This window comes from Lepidochelys kempii, chromosome 4, assembly GCF_965140265.1.
Source record: "Lepidochelys kempii isolate rLepKem1 chromosome 4, rLepKem1.hap2, whole genome shotgun sequence".
Taxonomy (NCBI): domain Eukaryota; kingdom Metazoa; phylum Chordata; order Testudines; family Cheloniidae; genus Lepidochelys; species Lepidochelys kempii.
Window position 1 is genome coordinate 113,887,131 of NC_133259.1, and position 26,400 is coordinate 113,913,530.

Here is a 26,400-nt window from a genome sequence, read left to right on the forward strand (position 1 = left end):
TTATTTTAAAGCTTTTGAATGTTTTCCTGTATATTCTATGGGTATATTGTTTGTGTGTAGGGCCTAACTCTTTGACACGGAGGCTGCTTCAGACCACTCTGGCAGTGTAAAGAGGTCTTGAAGGGGTGCAAATGTAACATACATTCACTATAAGGCACTTTTACACTACCAGAGTGGGCTGTGTGGGGAGTGGGAGGAGGGAGGGGGAAGGGGAAGGTGGACAGAGATTCACACACTGAACTTGGTTCATAGACTTTGGTAGCAGCAATCAAGCATCAGCTAGTTTGCTTGAAGATTTGAGTTAAACTTCAAGGGAAGCACCCCATAGCCAGCTCCTCCTGCCAGGAAACACCAAACTCGCACTTACTGAATTAATGGCTTCCTGATTGTCCTGGTATTAATTGGGGACGTGAAGGAAGCCAAATAATTCAGGGCTGGGTTGTCTCTGTTAATTGTTTGTGCAGCCCATTGGTGGGTGTGTTACTGTGATTCACACAGAGGCAGTGAGTCTGTTACAGCCCCAGTTAGGGAGCCCTGGTTTTAGTTCAAGCTATAGCACCTGATGCTTGTCGCTCTAAAGCAGAACTGAGAAAATAGTGGCGCTTTCTGTTCAGGGGCCACACAGAAATATAAAATTAAAAATAGTCCTGTTCGATTGAAACCGAAACACATTTATTTTTTGCATATTTTTGTCAAATTCAAAAATGGAAAAAAAGATTGTTATAAATTAACCAAAATGTTTCAGGTTAGCCTGAAGTGAATTTTTTCCTCACAGGTTTTTCATTTTAATTCAGTTGTTTTGCAGGGTTTTGGCCATTGTGTGTTTAAACAGAATAAAGGCCAAATTTAATATCAAAATACCATTTAGAATTGAAAAGTTGAAACAAAGTGTTTCTAAATGAAACAGTCAAAATGAAGCCTTTTGAAATTTCTTTTACCCAACTGAAACAATTTGTCAGATATGACCCGAATTTGGCAAATACGTTGGACCCTGAAAAAAAAAGCATTTTTCAGGAAAAAAATTGTAAAAATAATACAAAAGTCACCCAACTCTGCTCTGGGATTCTCTGATCCAAATCACAGTATGCCACTCATTCCATTGGTTCCTCGCACAATGGGACTGGTGCCTCTGAATGCCACCACAGTACAAATAATAACTGCCAGAAGAAAGAAGGTTTTCTGTGGAAAAGCTCAGCTTGTATTTCACCAAACTTTTGTAAGCCGGGGCTAAAGTTCACAAAACCACTGAATTTCTTGACCAAAGATTCCATGGAAATAGATTTGATGTTCAGTGCAAATATTTTGTAGATCTCTCAAGTTAGCTTCAATTTAACTTGGGTGAATTACCATTGCTACAACATTTGCATTGTGTAATTTTTATTTAATAGTGTAAACTTACAAGCTTTTATTTTATTTTTTGTTTTGGCACTTTAAAACTAAAATGCACCAAGGAGATACAGCAAAATTCACATCAGATGCCCCACATAGATTTTGTGTGTATGTGTGTGCATGCATACAAACACTAAGGTAATAAACTAAGAAACATGTATGCCAGGAGGTATCTCTGAATTTTCATTGAATTCTGTAGTATATGAGAAAAAATTATTAATAACAGGCATTTACTGGTCAACTCTGTCTGAAGAGTGATCCTCTTTACTGTTGATATTTTTTGTGGGGAAAAGAGATGTTGCCAGTTCTCATGGTATAATCCTAGCTTAATCAAAAGGATACACAATATTTATTTTCTGAGCTGTCTCAAAAATAAAATACTTACTCTAGACAATAAGATCTGCTCAGATTACTGTACCTAAGGGCACAGGGAGAGGAAAATGTGATGTCAGGAAGTTATGAAGAGCTGTCAAGGTATAGGTAGACTTGGCAGAATTCTTTTTTTCTTTCTTTAAATAGTCTCTGTGAATAATATTGAAGTTTAATTTTAAGATTTTTGTTTGTTTCTATCAATTTAAATTTTCACAGTTGTGCAAAATTGTGGGGTTTAAGCATTTTTCTATCTTTATTGATTTTAAATTTTCATAGTTGGATGAAATTATAGGGATGTCAGACAATTATTTAGTGACAGCAGACATTGAGATTCAAAAAGTTAAAGCTTTGGAACCATTAAAGACAAATTGTCAACATCACATATCAAAATGTACAAAGTAAATATCTTTAAATCAAACTCTAATAAGTTCTCAAGAAGCATTTTTCTTACTTTGCCTATCGATTATTTCGATTATCATTGATGGAAAGATTTTTTTGACTGTTTCTGCTTGTACTGTGAAATCAACATTTACCAACATTTATTGATTTAAATCCAATCCTTCCAAGACTAGTTATGGGGTGTATAAGCAGCTATTGGTCTGTGTGTATCTGATAAAATCTCAGTTCTGATTAACTAGCAATGTCTGAGGTTGACAGTTCTCTGTCTGATCCTACACTTCGTATTTTTCTAATTTTGCATTTCAGTAAAAATTCCCATTTCTGAATATTTCTGCACCATTATGCATACACATGCCAGTTTTTATAACTATAGAAATTCAGTGATTATTACATGTGCTACTATAGATTTCAGCCCTGCAAGCACTTAACTATGCATGTAACTTTACTCAACTGAGTAGTCCCTTGAAAATTGCTCATGTGCTTAAAGTTATTCAGTGTATGCAGGAGCAGGGCCATAGTCAGTGAAATAATGTAAAACTGATATAAGTGTCTCTCTCGTCGCCCCCATTTGCAATTAGAGTAACAAAACCCTTTGAACTATTCTGTCTAAAGTGTATCTGACCGCAATCCATTGCAGCTTGTTTGGTCTAGCAATAGTTTTCCTATTTGGTTTTGCTTACATGACAGAGTATGGAAATCAAAAATCGTCCTCTTCATTGTTGTGTTACTATTGAAGGGAAGGATCTTGAAAAACACAAATGGGAGTTAGGCACCAAATTTAAATTGGCTTTCTATGGGTGCTGAGTGCGTGACTGACGGTTTTGCCTTTGAAAATCTTCCCGCTCCCACCTTCTGGCCTTCAAACAACCCCCACAAACTCAATCAGCAGCAAGCTCCCCACAGAGCAGGACATACCAACCCAAAATGGTACCAGACCCTTCCAGAACAACACATGCGAAACCTGCAGACCTCCCCCACAACACACCTTTCAAGATCTATGGGTCTTACATATGCCTATCACAACATATGGCATACCTCATCCAGTGCCCTAAATGCCCCAATAAAAACTATGTGAGTGAAACCAGACAACTACTATGCTCTCAAATGAATTCACACAGAAAAATGATAAATGACAATACACAACATCACCTAGGGGTGAACACCTTTCACAAAGTGTTCACTCTATATCTGACCTATCAGTCCTCATCCTGCACGACAACCCTTTCAAAAGACAAACCTGGGACTGGGAAGTTAAATTCTTTATTTTGCTAGACACTAAAAATCATGGTCTTAATAAAGACACTAGATTTATGGCTTATTACAACAATCTATAAACCACTACCCCCCCCTTTTTGTCCTATGACTACCGGGGTATTAACAGGGCACTTCACCTTGAGTGGTCCATTGGAATATGTGCTAGCTACTTATGATAAGCTATCTGTTTGATCTTGTATTTGCCTGTGACACTTTTGAGTACCTTTCCCAGACCTTAGGAACAGCTCTGTGTAGTTCAAAAGCTTGTCGCTCGCACCAACAGAAGTTGGTCCAATAAAAGATATTACCTCACCCACTTGTCTCCCTTAAAGGGGTAAATCAATGCAAAAATAGTAATAACAAATAATAAAATCCTGATCTATTTTACTGATCTATTATTAGGTATAAATATGGACTCCACTTTTTAAAAAACAAGTGTACAGATTTTTTCTTTTCCTATTTGTGTTTGATTTTAGAACTGTCAGGTTCTGGCTGCTCTCTGTAGGTTGGAGGACTTGGCCCATTCCAGTCTTTCAGATATTGGTCATCACACAAGACTGAAACCCAAGTTGCATCTTTCCTAATTCTCATTTGTGTGGGGTGGGAGTGTTGATTCTATGACTCTGATCCTGAAATTAATAGGGTTTAGGCAAAGTGGTGCAGAACTCCAGTCAAGTCAGTGGGACTCCATGCGGGCCAAGCAGTCAGTTGTAGAACTGGGAAATAAGGTATGTAGGCACCTAGTGGGATTTTCAAAAGCACCAAGTGCCTAATACTCATTGATTTTTTAAAATCCCACTAGGCACCTAAACCTTTACAAATCAGCCCCTACGTGACTCAGGAGTCTAAGGCCACGTCTGCACTATGGTGGCTACAATGGCACAGGTGTGGCACTGCAGCTACACCACCGTAATGCAGATGCTTCCTACAGAGACAGGAGGAGATCTTTCAATCATTGTAGGCAAGCCATCTCTCTAAGCGGCAGTAGCTGGATCAATGGAAGAATTCTTCCATTGACCTAACTGTGTCTACACGGAGATATAGATTCATAGATTCCAAAGCCAGAAGGGACTGTTGTGATAATCTAGTCTGACTTCCTCTTTAATACAGGCAATAGAACTTCCTAAACATAAATTCCTAGGGTATATCTTTTAGAAAAACATCCAATCTTGGTATAAAAATTGTTAATGATGGAGAATCCACCACACCCCTTGGTAAATTGTTCCAGAGGTCAATTATGTTCACCATGTTGGCATAGCTCCATCGCCCTGAGTACCATAGCTATGTCAATCTTACTTGTAAGTTCATTCCCCCTGAAGCATCTGGCCGTGGCCACTGTCAGAGATAAGATACTGAGTTAGATGCACTATTGGTCTGACCGTCCTTAGGTTCTTAAGTGTAGACCAGGCCTAAGTCTGATTGATTTTCAATCAGACTTAAGTGCATAAGTCAGCTTTGAAAATGAGAATTAAACTCTTAAATCACTTAGGCCTTGCAATGCTGAATGGAGCCATGCCTAAATTACTTTTTAAAATTGGGGCCTAAATAGCATAAAATTCAATGTTCCCTCCCACTCTCTACCAAAAATATTGTCAATGTCCCTGTAAACATTGCCAGAATAGTCCTCCAGCACAAAGATTGGAGGCAGAACCTGCTATTCTTGACATTTCTAACATAAAATTGAAAAACAAAACATCAAAAATATTATAGGCTTCTTTTTTACATCATAAAAGAGATCAAAGAGACCATCTAGCCATTGCAATTTACCTTTCAGTATTATGACACTCGCTGGGTGTAGCGTAGAAATGGGGTCAATACACAGTTCCCACAATAGTACATTTTGCTTTTTTTTTCTGTTGCATTTTGTAATAAAGTTCACCATGGGAAAACAGGGACATTGATCAGAACTGTAGCCAATAGCTTGCCAGTGTCCCTATAACACCCAACAAATATAATATTTCTTGTAAAAATGCATTTCAAATGAACAAAAAGCCCTTGAAATAGCAGATACCTAAAACTGCCAGTGTCAGACAAAACCAGCACTTTCCGTTTCAGCTACAACCCCAGCTGTGGCTTCTCATTTTGAAGTACTCATAGGTGGGACCTCTCTGAGAAGAGAGAGCCCTGATGTTTTAAAATGCAGGCCCTGATTCTGGAGTGCACATTTACTCCTTGCTCAGGCAAAGCTCACAATGAATGCTAGTCAGCACTTGCACACTAGGGTGATGGATAAAATACTTAAAACAGATTAGATTAAAGGTAGCTTTGATTGAGAAAGGAGCTGAGAACGAGGCCATAATCTTCAATTCTAATTGTCACCCGGCTACAAACAGTTTTAAAACCTGCGTTTTAAAGCCCCTGGTTTCCCATTGTTGTGAGAGCTGATCCTCGGGTATGTCAAAGGCAGAAGATGCTGCATCATTACCTGTCTTTGAAGTACATACAGGGGTAATTCTCAGGAATGAGAAAATGGACGTTAAGTCGACTTTCAACTAAACTACTAGTAGATTTAGAGCCTGTGTTTTAAAACGGCAGGCTTCTCTGTCTGCAGAGAGGAGTTTCAACCCCAGCTGTGAGTACTTCAAAGGCAGAGATGCCACCATTGGGACTAGAGATGGAATTGGAAATACAGGCTTACACACACACTGGAGGTTTCAGGCAGAGACTTCCATTTTACCTCAGTTATAGAATTTTAACCAATTAGAAACCATTTCCAACTTTCATACGCAGTTTTACAAACAAGTTTTGGGTGGGGAATACAGCTACATTTTAATTATTTGAAGGGAATTAATCCAGTATGTTTTTAAAAACATTTACATTTATACAGGTTGTCAGCAAAATGTATGTTGCTCAAATTCAGATTATGAATATTCCAGCCTCCTGAGCAACATAAGTGGTAGAGTGCACAGCACTACCTTGGTGGGAAGCTTCTCCCACCAACATAGCTACTGCCCCTCATTGGGGTGGTTTAATTAAGCCAACAGGAGAGCTCTCTCCTGTCAGCATAGAGCGGCTACATGAAAGAACGTACATTGGCACAGCATAGACATCGCCTTAATGTGTGTTTGTAGACTGCCTAGCACAGTTAGAACCACTGTAATACTTAGGGATTTCATCTACCACTATGTATCCAGTACAGTGGTTACTGAAAAAGTCAGCTCTTACCAACACTTAGCGTACAGTGCTATCTGAGATATAGCAGTATTTCCCTAACTTTGGACAGGAAATAACCCATGATACCTCATATATTACAGTATGGTAACTGGAGGGGAATGTTGGGCCAAGATTGTGTCTTTAAGCCACTGCTGCAACCTGGGGAAGTGTGTGAAGGAGTTCTTCACCAGCAGCTGCTCCCAGAGACACTGCACTTAAGGCAGACTCAGGATGACCTAGTGATCAGCAACGTTGTGAAAACAGAGAAGCGATGGGCAAGCATGACTTGAGTGGCCTTTGCTATAGATTTTTCCAGGATGCAGTATGCAAGGCACAAGGAGTAGGGGAAAGACTTGCTCTGGATCTGTTATTTTCAGCGGTCCCTGAGCTCACAGAATGAGACACAAGACTTACCTTTAAAACAAAGAAGTATTTTTTTATTTTTCTTGCATGTTGGACTTTTTAGTGATGGCTTTTTCTTCTCCAATTATCTAGTGCCACACTTAAGAGTCCCTTCTTATTTATGAATGTACTTGGTCAACATTTTTTTATTTTAAAAAAGCTCGTATCAAAAGTGGCCTTAGTCTCTTACAAATGAAATTTGTGAATATTTTTTAAATTCTCTTATTTTGATTAAATATTGTCAGGTTCCCCCTCCCCCCATTCTCCCCTTTCAACAGCATCTCCTCCCATCCCCCCGTTCTCTGTAAAAAATGCAGACTGTTTTTATTTTATTACTCACACTGTCAAGGGAGCATTGAGGACAGTTTCAAACTCACTATGAATCTGTTCTTTCATACTTAGCCTTCACTTCCTATTTCCTCCCCTTCTCCCGTGGAGAAGCAATAGCCCTTCTTAGTAGTTGTCTGTGGTTTCCAGCATTATGTTTTGTTGCCTGGCCAGCTGGAATTGCTGTCAGTTCAGCTGCTCCATTCAACAGACATTCAAGAGTATCTCTGATTTCATGATGGAGTAAAACATTTCATCTATAGCTGTGAAGCTCTGCCAGTCCTTTTAACAAGGACAAAGAAATCTCTTTGGGGGCATTATCTGCTTGCCCTCTTTCTTACTGTGTCTTATGCCATAATAGAGAACTATGGGGTAAATATACTACTGTAATTAACTTGAGTGGCTGCACTGATATTATTAACAATGCAAGGGTAGCTCAAGTGGCTTATGAACAGCAGCAGTGCCCCAAGAGTGAAATACAGCCACTCCACTGCTATCTGTTATTATTTAAAGCATGTCAAATTTCTGGTTAATTTTGAAAGTTTTAATATAAACTATCACCATGAGTCATTTGCCAGTGGTCTTCTGGAAGTGGATGAATGGGAGAGTAGGGGGGGAAATGATGATGTTCTGACACTAAAGCGTTAGGTTTTATTTAACTTTGACATGGCAAAGATGTGCTTACAATGCTGACTGACAGGCTGTTTTCCCCATCTGACATCCATTTTGAGCTAACTGGTGTAACTGATATACAACTAGTGTGACATTAGCAGCCACTCGGGAGGAATGGTGAAAATATAGTTCCATGATAACATTCTTCTCTACAGTCTGGGTGGCAGAACTTCTGCTGCTGTAAGCTGTCAGAGCTCCATTAAGGTCAATGGATCTACACCAATTTAGAGGGGCAGATTCTCAGCTGGTATGTCTGATATGCACGCACACACACCCACACACCTTTCATGGCTGCACCCCTGGCCCCTAAACAGTCTTACTAAAATTTAAAAAAAAAAAAAAGAGAGTGCAAAAAGTTAGGCTCCTGAACCCAGATCCACAAAGGGACTTAGGTGCTGCAACACCTAACATGTAGGCACCCTACCATCTCATGGAATTCACAAACCCTAGTTAGGCACCTAGGCTCCCTAAACAATGCTCGAGGAGAGATAGGTGGCTAAAAAGGGGATCCAAAAAAGCCACCCTGATCGCTTAGGAGCTGCCTAAACTAGTAGATGCCAAGGAAGACACCTCCCTTATAACCTTTAGCCCAGTTGTTAAGGAATTCATCCAGGATGTGGGAGACCCTGGTTCAATTTGCCTGCTAAGGAGAAGGGATTTGAACTGGGGTTTCCTACCTCTTAGTCTAGTGATCAGTGTGTTATCTAGTTATTCACTCTCTTCGGTCCAATGCATATTTAAAGTATTTATACAAAATGGAATAGCTTGAACAGGAGAGGTTGAGGGAAACGCACATCAGAATACTCAATCTCTCTTGTTGAAGGCATGCCATTTTTATAAATAATTAAACATGCATTGGGAAAAAGAGCTCACCAGAAAGAATCTAAAGCTCAGTGGTTAGGGAACTCACTTGAGCACAGCTGTTCAGATCCCTTCTCCTCAACACGCAGAGTTGGGCATTGAACCAGCATCTCCTACATCCTAGATGAGTGCTCTGGGCTAAAGGAGATCACCTTCTCCTGACCCCCCCCCCCCACTCCAGTTTAGTGTGCTGTCAGATATGCTCAGAGCACAACTACTGGATCAGGACCCCTAGAGAAGATAGGTGAGAGAACATCTATCTCTACCTGGTTTGAGGACTGCACCAAGACACCTGCCCTGAGGCAGTAGTGCACTTGCCCAGAGGCAGAAATTTCAGCACCTAGGGGACTTTTACAGCAAAAATGTGGGCACTGAGTGAGTTGAGGCAGCTACAGGTGTAGCCAGTAGCTGAGCAAGGATTTTGTTGATCTCAGTGGCACCTGAAGCTGGGATTTTAGGCCCCTAATTCCCTTTGGACTCTGGGCCCTCCATATTTAAACACGTAAATAAATGGCCTGATTTTCAAGGGTGCTGAGCACTCAGCAACCACCATTGACTTCAGTGAGAGCAGGGCTGGATCTCTATTCCTGGATAAGAGAGCCGCAGCAGGCATCAGCTCTTGACCTTTTAATTTTAAATCTGCATTTCCTAATTTTTGTGATGCTTTATCTAACCATCTTAGCATTACCTTATTGTCCATGCAATGAAACTAGCAATCTATAAGTGCAAAATGTGATAAAATATAAATAAGTCACACTAAGGAGTTAATGAAGGTTATAAATGAAGGCTTTGTAGACCCAAACAGGCTTTGGATCAAATCAGTAGGAGCCATTTCATTGTCTTCAGTAGGCTTTGGCTCAAGCCCCCTCAGGAGGAGAGATGTTTTGGGGAGCCAGGCTCCTGCTGAGCTTGGACAGATATGGAGAGGAGACCCACCAAGAATCACGGAGCGAGCTTCTTAATATGAATCATGTTGTTTGTGGAACTGTTGGGTTTTCCAAGTGTTGTGTTTGACGCAGAAAATACTAAAAGAATCTTTAAAACCCAGCCTTTGTGATGCCCAGTATTTTATGGACCTAGCTGGAGAGCTGGCCACCCTGGCTAACAGGAAAAGAGATGCTGGTCTCAGATTGTGCAGAAGTTCACATACTTGGTACCACTGTTTCCAACCTCAGCAAAGAGGGTTTGGAGCCAGCATTGCCCATTTCACCTGTAGAGGTAGCTCCGGTGGAATCCTTTTGAGGCTCACTGGCAGGGGCATGGAGTCAAGTCTGCACGAGCAGTGCTGCCTCTGCTAGAGTTTTGCTGCGTATAAGTAGAGACCTTCTGTATCCCATAGAGACAGTAAAGCGCCTTTTAAAGCATCCTTTTTCAACCCACAAGTAATCTTGAATTGACTGCAAAGAAGTGATCATCCAAAAACTCCTAATAAAAGCAAATGTTGCTTCTTTCACTCCCATGCATCTTTGTTCTCACTCAGATTCTCTCATTTAGGGGAAAGGTTGATCCAATGATTAGGGCACTAGCCTGGGACTCAGGAGACCCAGATTTAATTCCCTGCTCTGTGCAGATTTCCCATGTGACCTCCAGTAAGTCATTAAGGGTACGTCCACACTGCCCTGGCTCGTGGGGTTCTGAAAACAGCTGTGTAGACGTTTTGGCTTGGGCTTTCAAGCCCTCCGTTGTCCCTGGGCTTCAGAGTAGAGCTCCAGCCTGACCCCGAATGTCTATACTGCTGTTCTGAGCACTGTAACCCAGGCTGCATGAGCCAGAGTCAGTAGACCTGGACTCTGAAACTCGTTGCTTTTAAAACAAAGTGTAGACGTGCCCTGAGTCTTTGTGCCTCAGGTCCCCATTTGTAAAATGGGGATAATAATACCTCCTAGTGGTGTTGTGAGGACAAATACATGAACAATTGTGAGGTGCTCAAATACTACAGTAAGGGGGGGGGGCATAGAAGTACCTAAGATAGCTATAGTGCATGTTTTTAAGAAAATTATTATTCTAAGTCAGTCTGTCCCCTAAGTGCTTACTAAACACTGCAGTATATGCTTCCTATGCCCACCTAAGGATTGTTTGGCTAGCAGTCTGGATGTTGCCATATGCTAGATGTAAATGCAAAAATGGGCCAGACTGTCAGCTGGTGTAAATTGGTACAGCTCCATTAAAAAGTCAGTGAATCTTTTTTAGTTCACACCAGCTGAGGATCTGCCATTTTCTCTTGGTGCCTTATTTGGATTTAATCTAAATAATTTTTTTAAAGTTATACAACCTCCTCTTCTCCCCTCCCTCATCCCAGCATGTTTCAATTGCCAACCCTTGCCTTTCTCCTGTGCTGTACTACCACACACTAGGAGCAGGATCTGCCTTCCAAAAATAATCCCGTCCTTGCACTTTATTACAAGCCAGAAATCAGCAAGGAAGTGCAGGCTCCATGCTGAAGTGCTGAATCAAAAATATGACTGTCTAAATCTACATTCAGTGACATCATCATCAGAAAAATGTATGCGACTCTCTGCAGCCCTGTGCCTCTAATATGATATTTCTAGGCTTCCATCGCCGTCAGAAGGAAAAAATCTCTTGGGTTATCATTGGCATCCTGACAGCAAAAATTGTTTTACTGATGCACACGAATACAAATGTGAAGCCAGCAGCATGAGCCTGAGTGGTTTTGTTAACAGAAAACATCTCATTTGAAAAAAAGATAATGCACAAGTTGCAAGAGAAGCATAAATCAGGATGTAGAGGATACGGCGCTCATTGGATAGCTTCTCTGAATAGACATATGATCAAGAAGGAAAAATATGTCTGCCCATTATATCCCCATTCTCTCTCTCTCTCTCTCTCTCTCTCCCCCTGTTCTATTGAAGAAGATAAGGAGGTCAAAAGGACTTCTTTTAGATCTCTGCACCTTATTGGGTGAGATCCTCAGCTGGTGTAAAATCAATGAAGTTCCACTTGTAAATCTGACAGAATTAAATTTATTTGCACGGGCTGAAGATCTGACCATTGTGTTTATTTTTCTGCATTTGATTCTACTTCTATTCATTGGACTGTCTGCCCAGGTTATGTGTTTCCCTTTTGGCATATTTCAAACCTAGTTAGATATCGATTTTCCCCATCGCTTACTCCTGTCTGAGAGGTCGGGTTTAGTCAAGTGTATGTAGTGCTGTGCCTTCTGCTACACTTGGATAAAAAAAATATGTTGCTATTTGGAGCGTTTTGTCTTTGTTCTTAATGCTTTGTTTTTGTCCTTACTGTGGCTTATAGCGCATAACTGCAGATATCATATCCTTATACAAATATACTACATTATTGTACGTATTGTACTTATACATTATTGTATAAGTAATAGTTCTTAACACCAGAACCATTATTGTAAGCGACAATGTTTGAAACCATTATTGTAGAATACTGCAGTATTACTTCACTAGGAGCCTGATCCAAAGCCCACTGAAGCCAATGGGAGTCTTTCCACGGACCTCAGTGGGCTTCAGATCATCCCCTAGATTAGGAATGACCATGGCAGAGAGATGATGCAATTATAGTATTAGAGTGACTCTGCTAAATCTTGTTAAGATTCTGAGCATATCAGATGTGAACGAGATGTTTCCAGGAGGCTGAAGGGACGCAGACTGAGCTGCAGGCTTGTGCAGTTAAAGTACTAGGCCATCTCTCCAACCAGTCTGTCCCCTATGTGCTTACTAAACACTGCAGTATATGCTTCCTATGCCCACCTAAGAATTGTTTGGCTAGCAGTCTGGATGTTGCCATATGCTAGATGTAAATGCAGAAACAAAGAAATACACAGAGATCAATGAAGCAACACAGGCCACAAGAAAGTAATTTGCTGGTGTGGAGCCAGCCAGCCTCCCTATCAGTTTTCGCAAAAAGAAAAGGAGTACTTGTGGCACCTTAGAGACTAACCAATTTATTTGAGCATAAGCTTTCGTGAGCTACAGCTAGCAAAGTGTACTAATACTAGATCACAACATTGCAGAGAAAAAAGTGTGATTTGGAAAACCATCTAGCACCACGAACATCCCACACATACTAATCACTGATGTACCTGAGCTAAATAAGTTGTGCTGATTCACTGTGAACGTTTGCAGAGTGTTCAATTACCCTCAGAACTGTTCATTTTTTGCCTGTGGTTCTGGGATCGAGCGGGTCATCAAGGGTAGATCTAGCCTGTGGAATTCATTCCCTCAAGAGATGGGAGCAACTTCACCACTTGCATGCCAAAATGCAAAACTCTGATTTAACTTTCCCTCAATAAGCTCTTCACATAAAGTCTAACTACACTGCAATCATGGGGTCTGATTGCAGCTCATGTAGGCATCCCGAAGCTAGCTTTAATATACCTGGAGCAGTGAAGCCATGACAACACGGGCTTGAGGGCAGGACATACCAGCCCTCCCAGGACCCTGGGTAATTTCTCGGAGACTAGCTTGTACTGCCAAAGCTTCACTGATCTGGTACTCGAGTTAGCTCAATTAAAGTAGCCACACAACAGACATATATGAAGTCTGCTAACTTTTCAAATTTGCTTCTACAAGCAATGGGATGGAGAGTGAAAGAGCTTGGTATTGTTAGTACTATTTTAACACTTGGGGGGGGGCACTCAGCTACTATGATGGTGGTCAAATTCATACCTAGGCAAATGCCAGCATTTTCAAACTTGGAAGCCTCTAGGCCCCTAAAGTTGATTCAAGCACCAAACTAAAGGTACCTATGTTTCAAGATTCTAGCCTAAGTGACAAGATCTTTACACATGAATGTATGTATAAATAAAATGCATAGAGATTTCAACTTATAGTGAAGTCTCTCCCGCTCTCAAAAATGGGAATTTTCTTATATTCTTACATTTCAAGATGAGATTTATGGATATTATATTGCAATGCCAAAGCCACATGTGAAACTTGCAAGTCATTAGCAGGTTGTTATATTCCAGCCCTGCATCTGTAGTAACTGCTGTTTTATTACTCACCTATCTGTGTATGACATTCTCTGTGTAAGAATTTGTGCTTATGTATTCTAGTTTTACCAAAATACATCCACCTGAATCAATAAATAGTCTTTTCATCTCAGGGTAATGGTGAGTGTTGGTTTTTGGGGAAATTTTTCAGAGACTCCAGTCATTATATAAAAATGGAAGTACTCAAAATAGAAAAGAAATTGAAATATATTTTTGAACATTGTAACACAAGGGGAAAATACATGACAGAGACATAATTATTTTTTAGAAAGAATGTTTTTCAAGGTTTTTTTAAAAATGACTACTATTCTTATCTCCAATTCGGTGTGAAAAGACTTCTTCACAAGTATTGTGATATAATGAAGTGAAGTCATCATACTTGGCTCAGGCATTTGCACCTATGAACACAGATACAGGATAAAAAAATTAAGTCACTGTATACCTTTCCCCACAGTACAGTATTATTTTTCTGAGTTGCAGATATTAAGCATAAAGGCATAAGAAGCCCTATGACACTGTATATAGAGTGAATAGAAGTTGAGTGCTCTAGGGTCTGTTTTTCCCCCTCTAGATTTTCATTTGATCTGTTTTGTTTTGGGCAGAACCATTTACAGAGTGAAGCATATCACCTGCCTTGCCTCTTGCCCACCTTCATAGAATATTCAGGGTTGGAAGGGACCATAAGAGGTCATCTACTCCAAGCCCCTGCTCAAAGCCGAACCAATCCCCAATTTTTGCCCCAGATCCCTAAATGGCCCCCTTGAGGATTGAACTTACAACCCTGTGTTTAGCAGGCCAATGCTCAAACCCCTGAGCTATCCCTCCCCCGTGAACTAGTCACTAGAGACTACACATGTCTGGGGGAATAGCGAAAAAGTAGCCCTTGTGCTCCTGTGAGAACAGAGACTGGAGTACTACCTAGCCTTTTTGCAGGACATACAAATAGACAGAGGCTGAGGCTTTGCCATCCTTCCCACAAACTGAGCAAATCCATCAGGGCCTAGTAAAATCTGACTCTGGAATTCCAGGGCTAAGAAACCCACAAACTCTTCCACATGTGAGTAGCCCTCCAGCTCCTTCATATGAATAAGGACTTGGGGGTTTGGGTCCAAGATGACAAACTAGAGTAGGCACAATGCTAAGCAAGTCAGCTTAAAATGCTGACAAAAAGTCACTAAAAGCAGCTTGTTCAGGAGCTACTCAACACAAGTTTGGAAGCCATAACATTTGTGAGATAAAAGCAAAATAGAAAATAAATTAAAATATGATTTTGAACATTACAACACAAGGAGAAAATATATGATGAGGCAGAATTGCTTTTAGAAGGAATGTTTTTCCAAGTTTTCCCAGGGGCTAATAGTGAATGTGATATGAAAGCTGCTGCAATGTCATTGTCAAGGTTCCTCCCCCACTCTGAACTCTAGGGTACAGATGTGGGGACCTGCATGAAAAACCTCCTAAGCTTATCTTTACCAGCTTAGGTCAAAACTTCCCCAAGGTACAAAATATTACCCCCGTTATCCTTGGACTGGCCGCTACCACCACCAAACTAATACTGGTTACTGGGGAAGAGCTGTTTGGACGCGTCCTTCCCCCCAAAATACTTCCCAAAACCTTGCACCCCACTTCCTGGACAAGGTTTGGTAAAAAGCCTCACCAATTTGCCTAGGTGACTACAGACCCAGACCCTTGGATCTTAAGAACAATGAACAATCCTCCCAACACTTGCACCCCCGCTTTCCTGGGAAATGTTGGATAAAAAGCCTCACCAATTTGCATAGGTGACCACAGACCCAAACCCTTGGATCTGAGAACAATGAAAAAGCATTCAGTGTTTTACAAGAAGACTTTTAATAAAAAAATAGAAGTAAATAGAAATAAAGAAATCCCCCCTGTAAAATCAGGATGGTAGATATCTTACAGGGTAATTAGATTCAAAAACATAGAGAACCCCTCTAGGCAAAACCTTAAGTTACAAAAAAGATACACAGACAGAAATAGTTATTCTATTCAGCACAATTCTTTTCTCAGCCATTTAAAGAAATCATAATCTAACACATACCTAGCTAGATTACTTACTAAAAGTTCTAAGACTCCATTCCTGTTCTGTCCCTGGCCAAAACGACTACAGACAGACACAGACCCTTTGTTTCTCTCCCTCCTCCCAGCTTTTGAAAGTATCTTGTCTCCTCATTGGTCATTTTGGTCAGGTGCCAGTGAGGTTACCTTTAGCTTCTTAACCCTTTACAGGTGAGAGGAGCTTTCCCCTGGCCAGGAGGGATTTCAAAGGGGTTTACCCTTCCCTTTATATTTATGACACGCCCCCCAAATCTCAGCTAGGGTGAAACACTGGCTGGGATTTCTTCCTGGAGCTCTAGGAAACAGAGTTAATAAGACACATGCATCTCTAACTATACTACCAAGTACATAAAGACTAACAATATTTTCCACATCTCAAGGACGATTTTAACCAGTTGATTCTGGGAAACTTTCACGGGAGAGTGCATCAGCCACTTTGTTAGAAGCTCCTGAGATGTGTTGGATGTCGAAATCAAAATCTTGGAGAGCTAAACTCCACCGAAGAAGTTTTTTGTTAGTTTCCTTGACGGTGTGAAGCCACTTTAGTGCAGCATGGTCGGTTTGCAGGTGGAAACGCCGTCCCCAAACATATGGGCGTAGCTTTTCCAGAGCGTAGACAATGGCATAACATTCTTTTTCAGTGACTGACCAGTTGCTTTCCCTCTCAGACAGTTTTTTGCTGAGAAACACTACAGGGTGGAATTCTTGATCAGGTCCTTTCTGCATTAAAACTGCTCCCACGCCACGCTCGGATGCATCTGTGGTTACTAGGAACAGTTTGTCAAAGTCTGGGGCCCTTAGTACAGGGTCAGACATGAGTGTCGCTTTAAGCTTGTTAAAGGCCTTCTGACACTTTCCGGTCCACTGACCAGCATTTGGCTGTTTCTTTTTGGTTAGGTCTGTCAGTGGGGCAGCGATTTGGCTGTAGTGCGGTACAAATCGTCTGTAATAACCGGCCAAGCCTAAGAAGGATTGAACCTGTTTCTTTGACTTTGGGACAGGCCACTTTTGGATAGCATCCACTTTGGCCTGTAGGGGGCTGATAGTTCCTTGACCCACCTGGTGTCCAAGGTAAGTCACTCTGTTTAGGCCTATTTGACACTTCTTAGCCTTAACAGTCCTGCCTCCCTTATGCGCTCAAGGACTTTTTGTAGATGTTCCAGGTGGTCTGCCCAGGAATCCGAAAATATGGCCACATCGTCAAGGTAGGCGACTGCATATTCTCCTAATCCCGCTAGGAGACCATCTACAAGTCTTTGGAAAGTGGCGGGTGCATTTCGCAGCCCGAAAGGGAGTACATTAAATTCATACAGCCCGAGATGTGTGATGAAGGCTGACCTTTCCTTGGCAGATTCATCTAGCGGTACCTGCCAGTACCCCTTGGTTAAGTCCAAGGTAGAGATGAACTGGGCCCGTCCCAGTTTCTCTAATAGTTCATCAGTGCGTGGCATTGGATAGTTGTCTGGGCGAGTTACAGCATTTAGCTTACGGTAGTCCACGCAAAAACGTATTTCCCCAACCAGAACCACTGGAGATGCCCATGCACTTTCAGAGGGGCGGATTACACCCATCTGTAACATATCCTGGATCTCCCGTTCTATAGCAGTTTTAGCTTGAGGAGACACCCGGTAAGGGTGGACCCTAATTGGGTGAGCATTACCTGTGTCAATGGAGTGGTATGCCCGTTCAGTCAGTCCTGGGGTGGCTGAGAACGTTGGCGCGTAGCTAGTGCACAGCTCCTGGATCTGCTGTCGCTGCATACGCCCAAGGGTCATGGAGAGGTTCACCTCTTCCACACCACCAGCACATTTCCCTTCGTAATAGACACCTTCAGGCCACTCAGCGTCGTCTCCTCCCTGGGCTGTAAACTGACAAACCTTTAATTCTCTGGAATAAAAGGGCTTTAAAGAATTAATATGATACACCTTAGGCTTTCGGTTGGAGGTGGGGAATGCTATGAGATAATTAACAGCTCCCAGGCGCTCCTGGACCACGAATGGCCCTTCCCACGATGCTTCCATTTTATGGGCCTGGAGCGCCTTTAAGACCATGACCTGGTCTCCTACTTGGAAGGAACGCTCTCTGGCATGTTTATCATACCAGGCTTTTTGCTCTTTTTGAGCATCCTGTAAGTTTTCTCTAGCAAGGGCTAAAGAGGTTCGGAGGGTGTTTTGTAGGTTGGTTACAAAGTCCAGAATGTTAGTTCCTGGAGAAGGTGTAAATCCCTCCCATTGCTGCTTCACCAACTGCAATGGCCCCTTAACCTCACGGCCATATACAAGTTCAAATGGGGAAAACCCTAAACTGGGATGTGGTACAGCTCTGTAGGCAAAGAGCAACTGCTGCAATACTAGGTCCCAATCATTGGAGTGCTCATTTACGAATTTACGTATCATGGCCCCCAAAGTTCCATTAAACTTCTCCACCATGCCATTTGTTTGATGATGGTAAGGAGTGGCAACCAAGTGATTTACCCCATGAGCTTCCCAAAGGTTTTTCATAGTTCCTGCCAGGAAATTAGTCCCTGCATCTGTGAGGATGTCGGAGGGCCAACCTACCCTGGCAAAAATGTCTGCTAGTGCCTGGCACACACTTTTAGCCCTGGTGTTGCTTAGAGCTACTGCTTCCGGCCATCGGGTGGCAAAATCCATGAAAGTCAGTATGTACTGCTTTCCTCTGGGTGTCTTTTTCGGAAAAGGACCCAGAATATCCACAGCTACTCGCTGAAATGGAACTTCAATGATGGGGAGTGGCTGGAGAGGAGCTTTGACCTGGTCTTGGGGTTTTCCCACTCTTTGGCACACCTCACAAGACTGGACATAGGTAGAAACATCCTTGCCCATTCCCTCCCAGTGGAATGACCCCCCCAAACGGTCTTTGGTCCTGTTCACCCCAGCATGGCCACTAGGGTGATCATGGGCTAAGCTCAAGAGCTTGGCCCGGTATTTAGTTGGAACTACCAACTGTCTCTGAGGATGCCAGTCTTCCTGGTGTCCCCCAGAAAGAGTTTCCTTGTATAAAAGTCCTCTTTCTACAACAAACCTGGATCGATTAGAAGAGCTGAGAGGCGGTGGGTTGCTCCGTGCCGCCGTCCACGCTCTCTGGAGGCTTTCATCTGCTTCCTGTTTGGTCTGGAACTGTTCCCTTGATGCTGGAGACATCAGTTCCTCATTGGATTGGGGACATAGGCTTGGTCCCTCTGGAAGCGATATAGGGGATGGAGCTGTTTCTGTTGACTGTGAACCGCTCTCCGCTGGTGCACTATGTTGGGATTCAGGCTCCGGCTGAGCCTCTTGTGTAGGGTTATCGGCTGCTGCCAGTTCAGGTTCGGTGGGGCCCTCTGGTGTTGAGGTTGCAAGTACTGGATTCAGTGCTGGCATGGGGTCTGGTGTTGGTTGTTTGGCTGGTTCCGGTTCTGGGACTGGTTCCGTCTGGGTCTCTGGGACTGGATCCACTACTGCTGTTGCAGACATTGGCCTGGGGTCCGGGTCCATCACCTCTGACCGGGCCCTGATAGAAGTTTCCGGAACAGAGCTAGGCCCCACGGCTTGTTTAGCCTGGCTGCGGGTGACCGTTCCCACCCTCTTGGCCTGCTTCACGTGATTGGCCAAGTCTTCCCCCAACAGCATGGGGATGGGATAATCATCATAGACTGCAAAAGTCCACATTCCTGACCAGCCCTTGTACTGGACAGGCAACTTGGCTGTAGGCAAATTGAAAGAGTTGGACTTGAAGGGTTGAATCGTCACTTGGATCTCTGGGTTGATTAAATTGGGGTCCACTAAGGAAGCATGGATAGCTGACACTTGTGCTCCGGTGTCCCTCCACGCGGTGACCTTCTTCCCGCCCACACTCACAGTTTCCCTCCGCTCCAAGGGTATCTGGGAGGTATCTGGGCCTGTGGACCTCTGGTGTGATTCCGGTGCAATGAACTGTAATCTGTTGGGGTTCTTGGGGCAGTTGGCCTTTACATGCCCCAGCTCGTTACATTTAAAACATCGTCCAGCTGACGGGTCACCGGGGCGAGGTGGGTTGCTGGAGAACGGGGTGGTGGGACGATAAGGGGTCTGGAGGGTTCTTTGGGAGGTAGGTGGGGCTTTGGGCGGCCCCCGGTAATAGGGTGTGGTCTGGGGTGGTCCCTTCTGGTCTCCGCTCCAACTGCGACCAGTTTTCTTCTTTTCTGCCACCTCCACCCATCTGGCTCCAATCTCTCCTGCCTCGATTACAGTTTTGGGTTTCCCATCTAGGATGTATCTTTCTATTTCCTCAGGAACACCCTCTAAGAATTGTTCCATTTGCATTAGGAAGGGCAAATTTACTGGAGATTCAACACTTGTTCCTGATATCCAGGCATCCCAATGTTTCACAATGTGGTAGGCATGTCGGGTAAATGACATGTCTGGTTTCTACCTTAGGGCTCGGAACCTCCGACGAGACTGCTCGGGTGTTATCCCCATTCTGACTCTCGCCTTGGATTTAAACAGTTCATACTTGTTCATATGTTCTTTAGGCATTTCAGCTGCCACCTCAGCTAAGGGTCCACTGAGCTGCGGCCTCAGCTCTACCATGTATTGGTCAGTAGAGATGTTGTACCCAAGGCAGGCCCTTTCGAAGTTTTCTAAGAAGGCCTCAGTATCATCACCTGCCTTGTAGGTGGGGAACTTTCTGGGATGGGAAGTGGTACCTGGAGAAGGATTGCTAGGGTTTGTTGGTATATTCTGCTGGGCCTTTATCCTCTCCATCTCCTCCACATGCTTCCTTGCCTCCATTTCCCTCTTGTGGGCAGCCTCCTGTACCTCCTTCTCCAGCCGCATGAGTTCTATCTGTCTTTCATGTTCCCTTTGTTTTTCCTCAGCCTGAAATTTGGCTAATTCCAGCTGTAGTCGAGCCGAGGATTTGGCCATTCTAACCTCTCTGTTTTTAACTAACTTTACACCCGAGGTTTAGAAATAAACAAACAAAACTTGGCTGTAAAATTTTGCTGTGCTGGAATAGAATACCTATTCTCTGATAGTGATTGTCAGCCTACAGAAAAAGACAATTCCCTTGTCTCTGCTCTGGGCCCAAATTAAAGCAAAAAACCTCCAACTACTTGGAAACCTGCTTACCCAGCCCAAAGAAAAAAAAATTTCTTTTCAAACCTGTGCTCCTTGTAAAACAAAAAAAAAATCAAAATCCTAAAAAAAACCCTGCCACTTTTGTCTCCAGGCAAATGGTTAGAGCACACACCCCCTATTTACTTTTAGGAAGAAAAGAAAAAAAAACCTCTGGGTTGGAAGACTGTGAATTTCCCTGCAGGAGTTAAGTACCCTGCCTCCAGGCAAAGAAAACCTGCAATTCACAAGATAATCCCCTTTTGTCTCTGCTTGGCCACAAAGCAGAGAGAAACCAAGCTGCTTTCAGTTTCAAAGCTGCTTTCTGGACTTCCTAAAAATTCCTTTTTAAAATCTGTATTTCTAGTTCAAAAAATCTCAACTGGATCTCAAAATGATTTCAGGTTAATCCCACCTCTGCCACCATGTCAAGGTTCCTCCCCCACTCTGAACTCTAGGGTACAGATGTGGGGACCTGCATGAAAAACCTCCTAAGCTTATCTTTACCAGCTTAGGTCAAAACTTCCCCAAGGTACAAAATATTACCCCCGTTATCCTTGGACTGGCCGCTACCACCACCAAACTAATACTGGTTACTGGGGAAGAGCTGTTTGGACGCGTCCTTCCCCCCAAAATACTTCCCAAAACCTTGCACCCCACTTCCTGGACAAGGTTTGGTAAAAAGCCTCACCAATTTGCCTAGGTGACTACAGACCCAGACCCTTGGATCTTAAGAACAATGAACAATCCTCCCAACACTTGCACCCCCCCTTTCCTGGGAAATGTTGGATAAAAAGCCTCACCAATTTGCATAGGTGACCACAGACCCAAACCCTTGGATCTGAGAACAATGAAAAAGCATTCAGTGTTTTACAAGAAGACTTTTAATAAAAAATAGAAGTAAATAGAAATAAAGAAATCCCCCCTGTAAAATCAGGATGGTAGATATCTTACAGGGTAATTAGATTCAAAAACATAGAGAATCCCTCTAGGCAAAACCTTAAGTTACAAAAAAGATACACAGACAGAAATAGTTATTCTATTCAGCACAATTCTTTTCTCAGCCATTTAAAGAAATCATAATCTAACACATACCTAGCTAGATTACTTACTAAAAGTTCTAAGACTCCATTCCTGTTTTGTCCCTGGCCAAAACGACTACAGACAGACCCAGACCCTTTGTTTCTCTCCCTCCTCCCAGCTTTTGAAAGTATCTTGTCTCCTCATTGGTCATTTTGGTCAGGTGCCAGCGAGGTTACCTTTAGCTTCTTAACCCTTTACAGGTGAGAGGAGCTTTCCCCTGGCCAGGAGGGATTTCAAAGGGGTTTACCCTTCCCTTTATATTTATGACAGTCATAAAGAACAAAATTCTATCCAGCTCCTAGTCTCACCTGAATTCTTCATTCCAGATCAAGCTCTCTACCAGTCAGTTCTGGAGGAGTCTGAGAAGCTCGACAGAGGCTAGGAAGTGGGAACAATAGCACTGACTCAAGCTCTCAATGATTCTTAGAGAAGGGCTATTAATATTTGCTATGAGCTGGCTAGCCCTTTGAGGTGACCTGGGCTCAGCCTTGCCTATGACTTAGTCCCTCAGTGAGGCTGAGGGATAGCAGCTTCGGGGGGAGGGATAGCTCAGTGGTTTGAGCTTTGGCCTGCTAAACCTAGGGTTGTGAGTTCAATCCTTGAAGGGGCCATTTAGGGATATGGGGCATAAATTGGGGATTGGTCCTGCTTTGAGCAGGGGGTTGGACTAGATGACCTCCTGAGGTCCCTTCCAACCCTGAGATTCTATGACAACAGAAGAGCTAAATGGTGACCTCACTTGGCTGTAATGGGGCTTAATTAGAAACTGACCCCAGCTATGGTGGTGAAGGAGGGTGAATACTATTTAAATAGAACTGGGAACTCAGTGGAGTGGGACAGAGAGTCATAGATCATTCATGCTAACCTGCTATAAAGTATAGACCACCAACAGCACCCAACATCTGCATGCTAACCCAACAGAACTGAAATAAAATCAAAGTGTTACATCCCATAGGAAACTAGACTATCATGTGACACAGGCAGAGAATAGGAGGGACTAAGGTGCACCAGGGCCAGAGTCTCTTCCCCGTTCCCTGTATAATTCAGGCAAATGAGCTGTGTCCACACACACTGGAGGAAGGTGGGAAAAAAAAGAGGTCACTGACAATCTGATGAGGGGGGAAATCCCTTCCTGGTGCCACATATGGTGATCAGTTAGATCATGAGCACGTGAGCAAGAACCAGCCAACCTGAGAGAATGTTCAGTACCACCTCAAAGCCCTGACCTACCCCACAATGTCCCATCTCCACCTGTGGCCAACCCTATGCTTCAGTGGAAGGAGATAAAAAAAAAAACCTCCCAGAATACATGGTGAGGGAAATCCCTTCCTGACCCATGCTAGTAGCTGGCTGAAACCCTGAAGCATAAGGTTTAGGAACATATGACATAAACCAGAAGTGAGTCCCAGGGATGTTGAGCCCTGCTCTCTTCCATCACAAACAACCTGTTATACAACTGCTCTCAAAAATTTGTCCAGCTCTCTCTTCAAAGTAATTAAGTTGTTTGCCCCCACAACTCCTATTGGGAGGCTGTTACAGAACCTCACTCCTTTGATGGTTAGAAACCTTCTTCCAATTTCCAGCTTGAATTTGTTCATAGCCAGTTTATACCTATTTGTTCTTGTGCCAACATTCTCCTTTAGCTTAAATAGCTCTTCACCCTCTCTGGTATTTACCCCCCTAGTGTATTTCTAGTAAGCAATCAAATCCCATCTCAGTCTTCCTTTTGTTAGACTAAACAAACCAAACTCTTCCAGTCTCCTCTCATAAGTCCTCCATTCACCTGATCATCCATCTTCTCTGCACCTGTTCCAGTTTACATTCATCTCTCAAACTTGGGTGACCAGAATGGTACCCAGTATTCCAAGTGAGATCTTACCAGTGCCTTGTAAAATCTTATTAATATTTCTCTATCTCTGCTGGAAATACCTTGCCTGATACATCTAGGATCACATTTGCCTTTTTCACAGCCACATCACATTGATGGTTTATAGCTATCCTAGGTCTCTCTCCTGCTATGTCACTTCCAACTGTTGAGCCCCCAGCTTATAGCAGAAATTCTTAGTATTAGATCTTAAGTGTACTATGGAATTTCATCCCATTTTGTGACTCCAGTCTTCAAGGTCATCCAGATCTTCCTGTTTAATGTTCTGATTCTCCTCTGTATTGTCAATGCTTCCCAACTTTTTGTGCCCAGGTCTATTGAATAAGATTGGCCCAAGACTGATCTTTGAGGAACTCCACTAGTAAATCTCCCTCCAGACCAATAGTTTCCCTTCAGCACAACCTGTTACCTTCTCTCCTTGACCTTACTGCCTTACAAGGCTTGTACTGATCCCCATCTTCTCTAATTTAACTAATAAATTCCCATGTGACATTATGTCAAATGCTTTACTAAAGTCCAACTATGTTAGATCTGTTGCATTCCATTATCTAAAAAATCAGGTATTTTCTCAAAGAAGGAATCAGGTTAGTCCGGCACTATGTATCTTTGATATATTCATGTTGCATTGTATCCCCTTTACCTCTATGAATTTAGTTATTCTTTCCTTCACAATTTGTTCTAAAACCTTGCATACTACTGAGGTCAGACTAACAGGTCTGTAATTGCCTGGATCACTTTTTTTCCTTTTTTAAATATAGGTATAATATTAGTTACTCTTCCGTCATATGCTCCTACCTCTGAAGAGCTAGGGAGAGTTCTCTCTCTCTCTGGGAAGGGTCTATAGGAAGGTCCAGTAGTTTGTGAGTCACTGTGACCAGAAAGCAGAGTTACAGGATCAGGGTTAACTCCTGTGGGGGGACCCTAGAGTGGAGAGGAGCCTCGAGTTAGAGTCTGTGAGGACCAGTGAATTAGAAGCCCATGAGGGGTGGAAGACTATTTTAAGTAGCACTTAGACTCCCAGCATGGAAAAGTCTCGGGGGGTCAATACCCTAACAAGGGGGAAGAATTGAAGTCAAGCCCTGGAGGGGTGAAAAAGTCTTTTGTTTTGAGTCAAGCCCAGGAGAGGTGAAGGACCTTTGGTAAAGCTAAAGCCCGTAAGGGGACTGAACTGTTGTGTGACTTGGCCAGAGGACTGAGACACAGAAGATTAATGAGGGAGTTTGGGGAAGAGACCGGCTAGAAGTGGCCACTGCGGCCGAGGAAGTCCTCTGGCCAGAGGCTGAGCAAGAGGCACAGTCCCCTGCAATGCTGTGTTCAGGCAGGTGGGAGCAACCTAGTGGTGAGAACATGCGTTAACTATATTATAATCAGGCCAACAACAACATTGGGCTAAATTCAGCATAGAAAGTGGGCAATTCCCATTGAATTCGGTGGTGCGGGGCAGGGCTGAATTTGGACAACTCTTTCTTTTAATTGCGATTGTATCTACTATTCACATTCCCTTCCCAATCCTCCTTCTCTTACTCACAAAGAAATATTTTGCTTCTAGCTAGTTGGGCAGAAAACCTACAAAGTATGTATATGTGATAGCTGTACTTCCACTTGTACCCTGATCCTTCTGCAGAATCCATGACTGAGGGTGAGTTTAGCAGAGATCCACTGCAGAGACAGTTCGTATCACAGTTAATAAGTATTTATATTTCTCCCCACTGTTCTCCTAAGCTCCTTTCTCTATGCTGTGCCTGTAACAGAACGGCTATTGTAGATAAGAAAACACTTGGCACAAACACAGTTATAGGAGTAATAACTACACATTCGACAAACCCCTAACCTGCATTTTTTTTCCAAGCATATCTAGTTACCTTTCAGGTCCTAAGGTTCATGCTACTCCTCACAAAAAGAGTTCAGTCAGGAAGTTACTGCTTCAAACTTTGCTGGTAATAACAATGCCAAGTATTTGAGTACATCTGTGAAAGTTATTGGGTGTCACAGGATGGTTTGGATTGAGGGTGTGATATAGGTTGCTAAGCATAAAGCAATACACAGCATAAAATTAATGGAGAAATTTGGCACTGCCCTTCACTGTGTGTAATGAATCCCTGTACAAACGGTGTTGCACAAGGAGGAAGCAAACCCAATGTGGTGGTCCAGGAGAGAGCACAGACTGTATCACTGAAAGGCATGATAGAGCATGCAATGCACATTCTCCCCTCTTGAGGTACAATGCTCTCCCTGAGGAAGCTTTGCAATGCTGTGCATCTAGATTATAGTACAGAGTCTGACCTCACCTGGACAGAAACACTTCCTTGGTGGCAGAACAAGTTTGGTCTGTGCGGACAGAAGAGTTCTGGGAGGGAAAATGACCCTTCTTTATACTGCCAAATGCCAAATTCCTTCCAAGTTTCAAAGTGCAGCACTCTATCGCTTTTTAAAAATGAAATATAATATAATCT

At 42.9% G+C, this 26,400-nt stretch overlaps 1 protein-coding gene across 5 annotated transcripts in view; it reads right to left on the minus strand.

Moving 5' to 3' along the window:
• ZNF518B (zinc finger protein 518B) overlaps nucleotides 1–26,400 on the minus strand; it is a 154,696-nt gene that overhangs the window by 48,657 nt on the left and 79,639 nt on the right. The gene's annotated exons all lie outside the window — the stretch shown is intronic.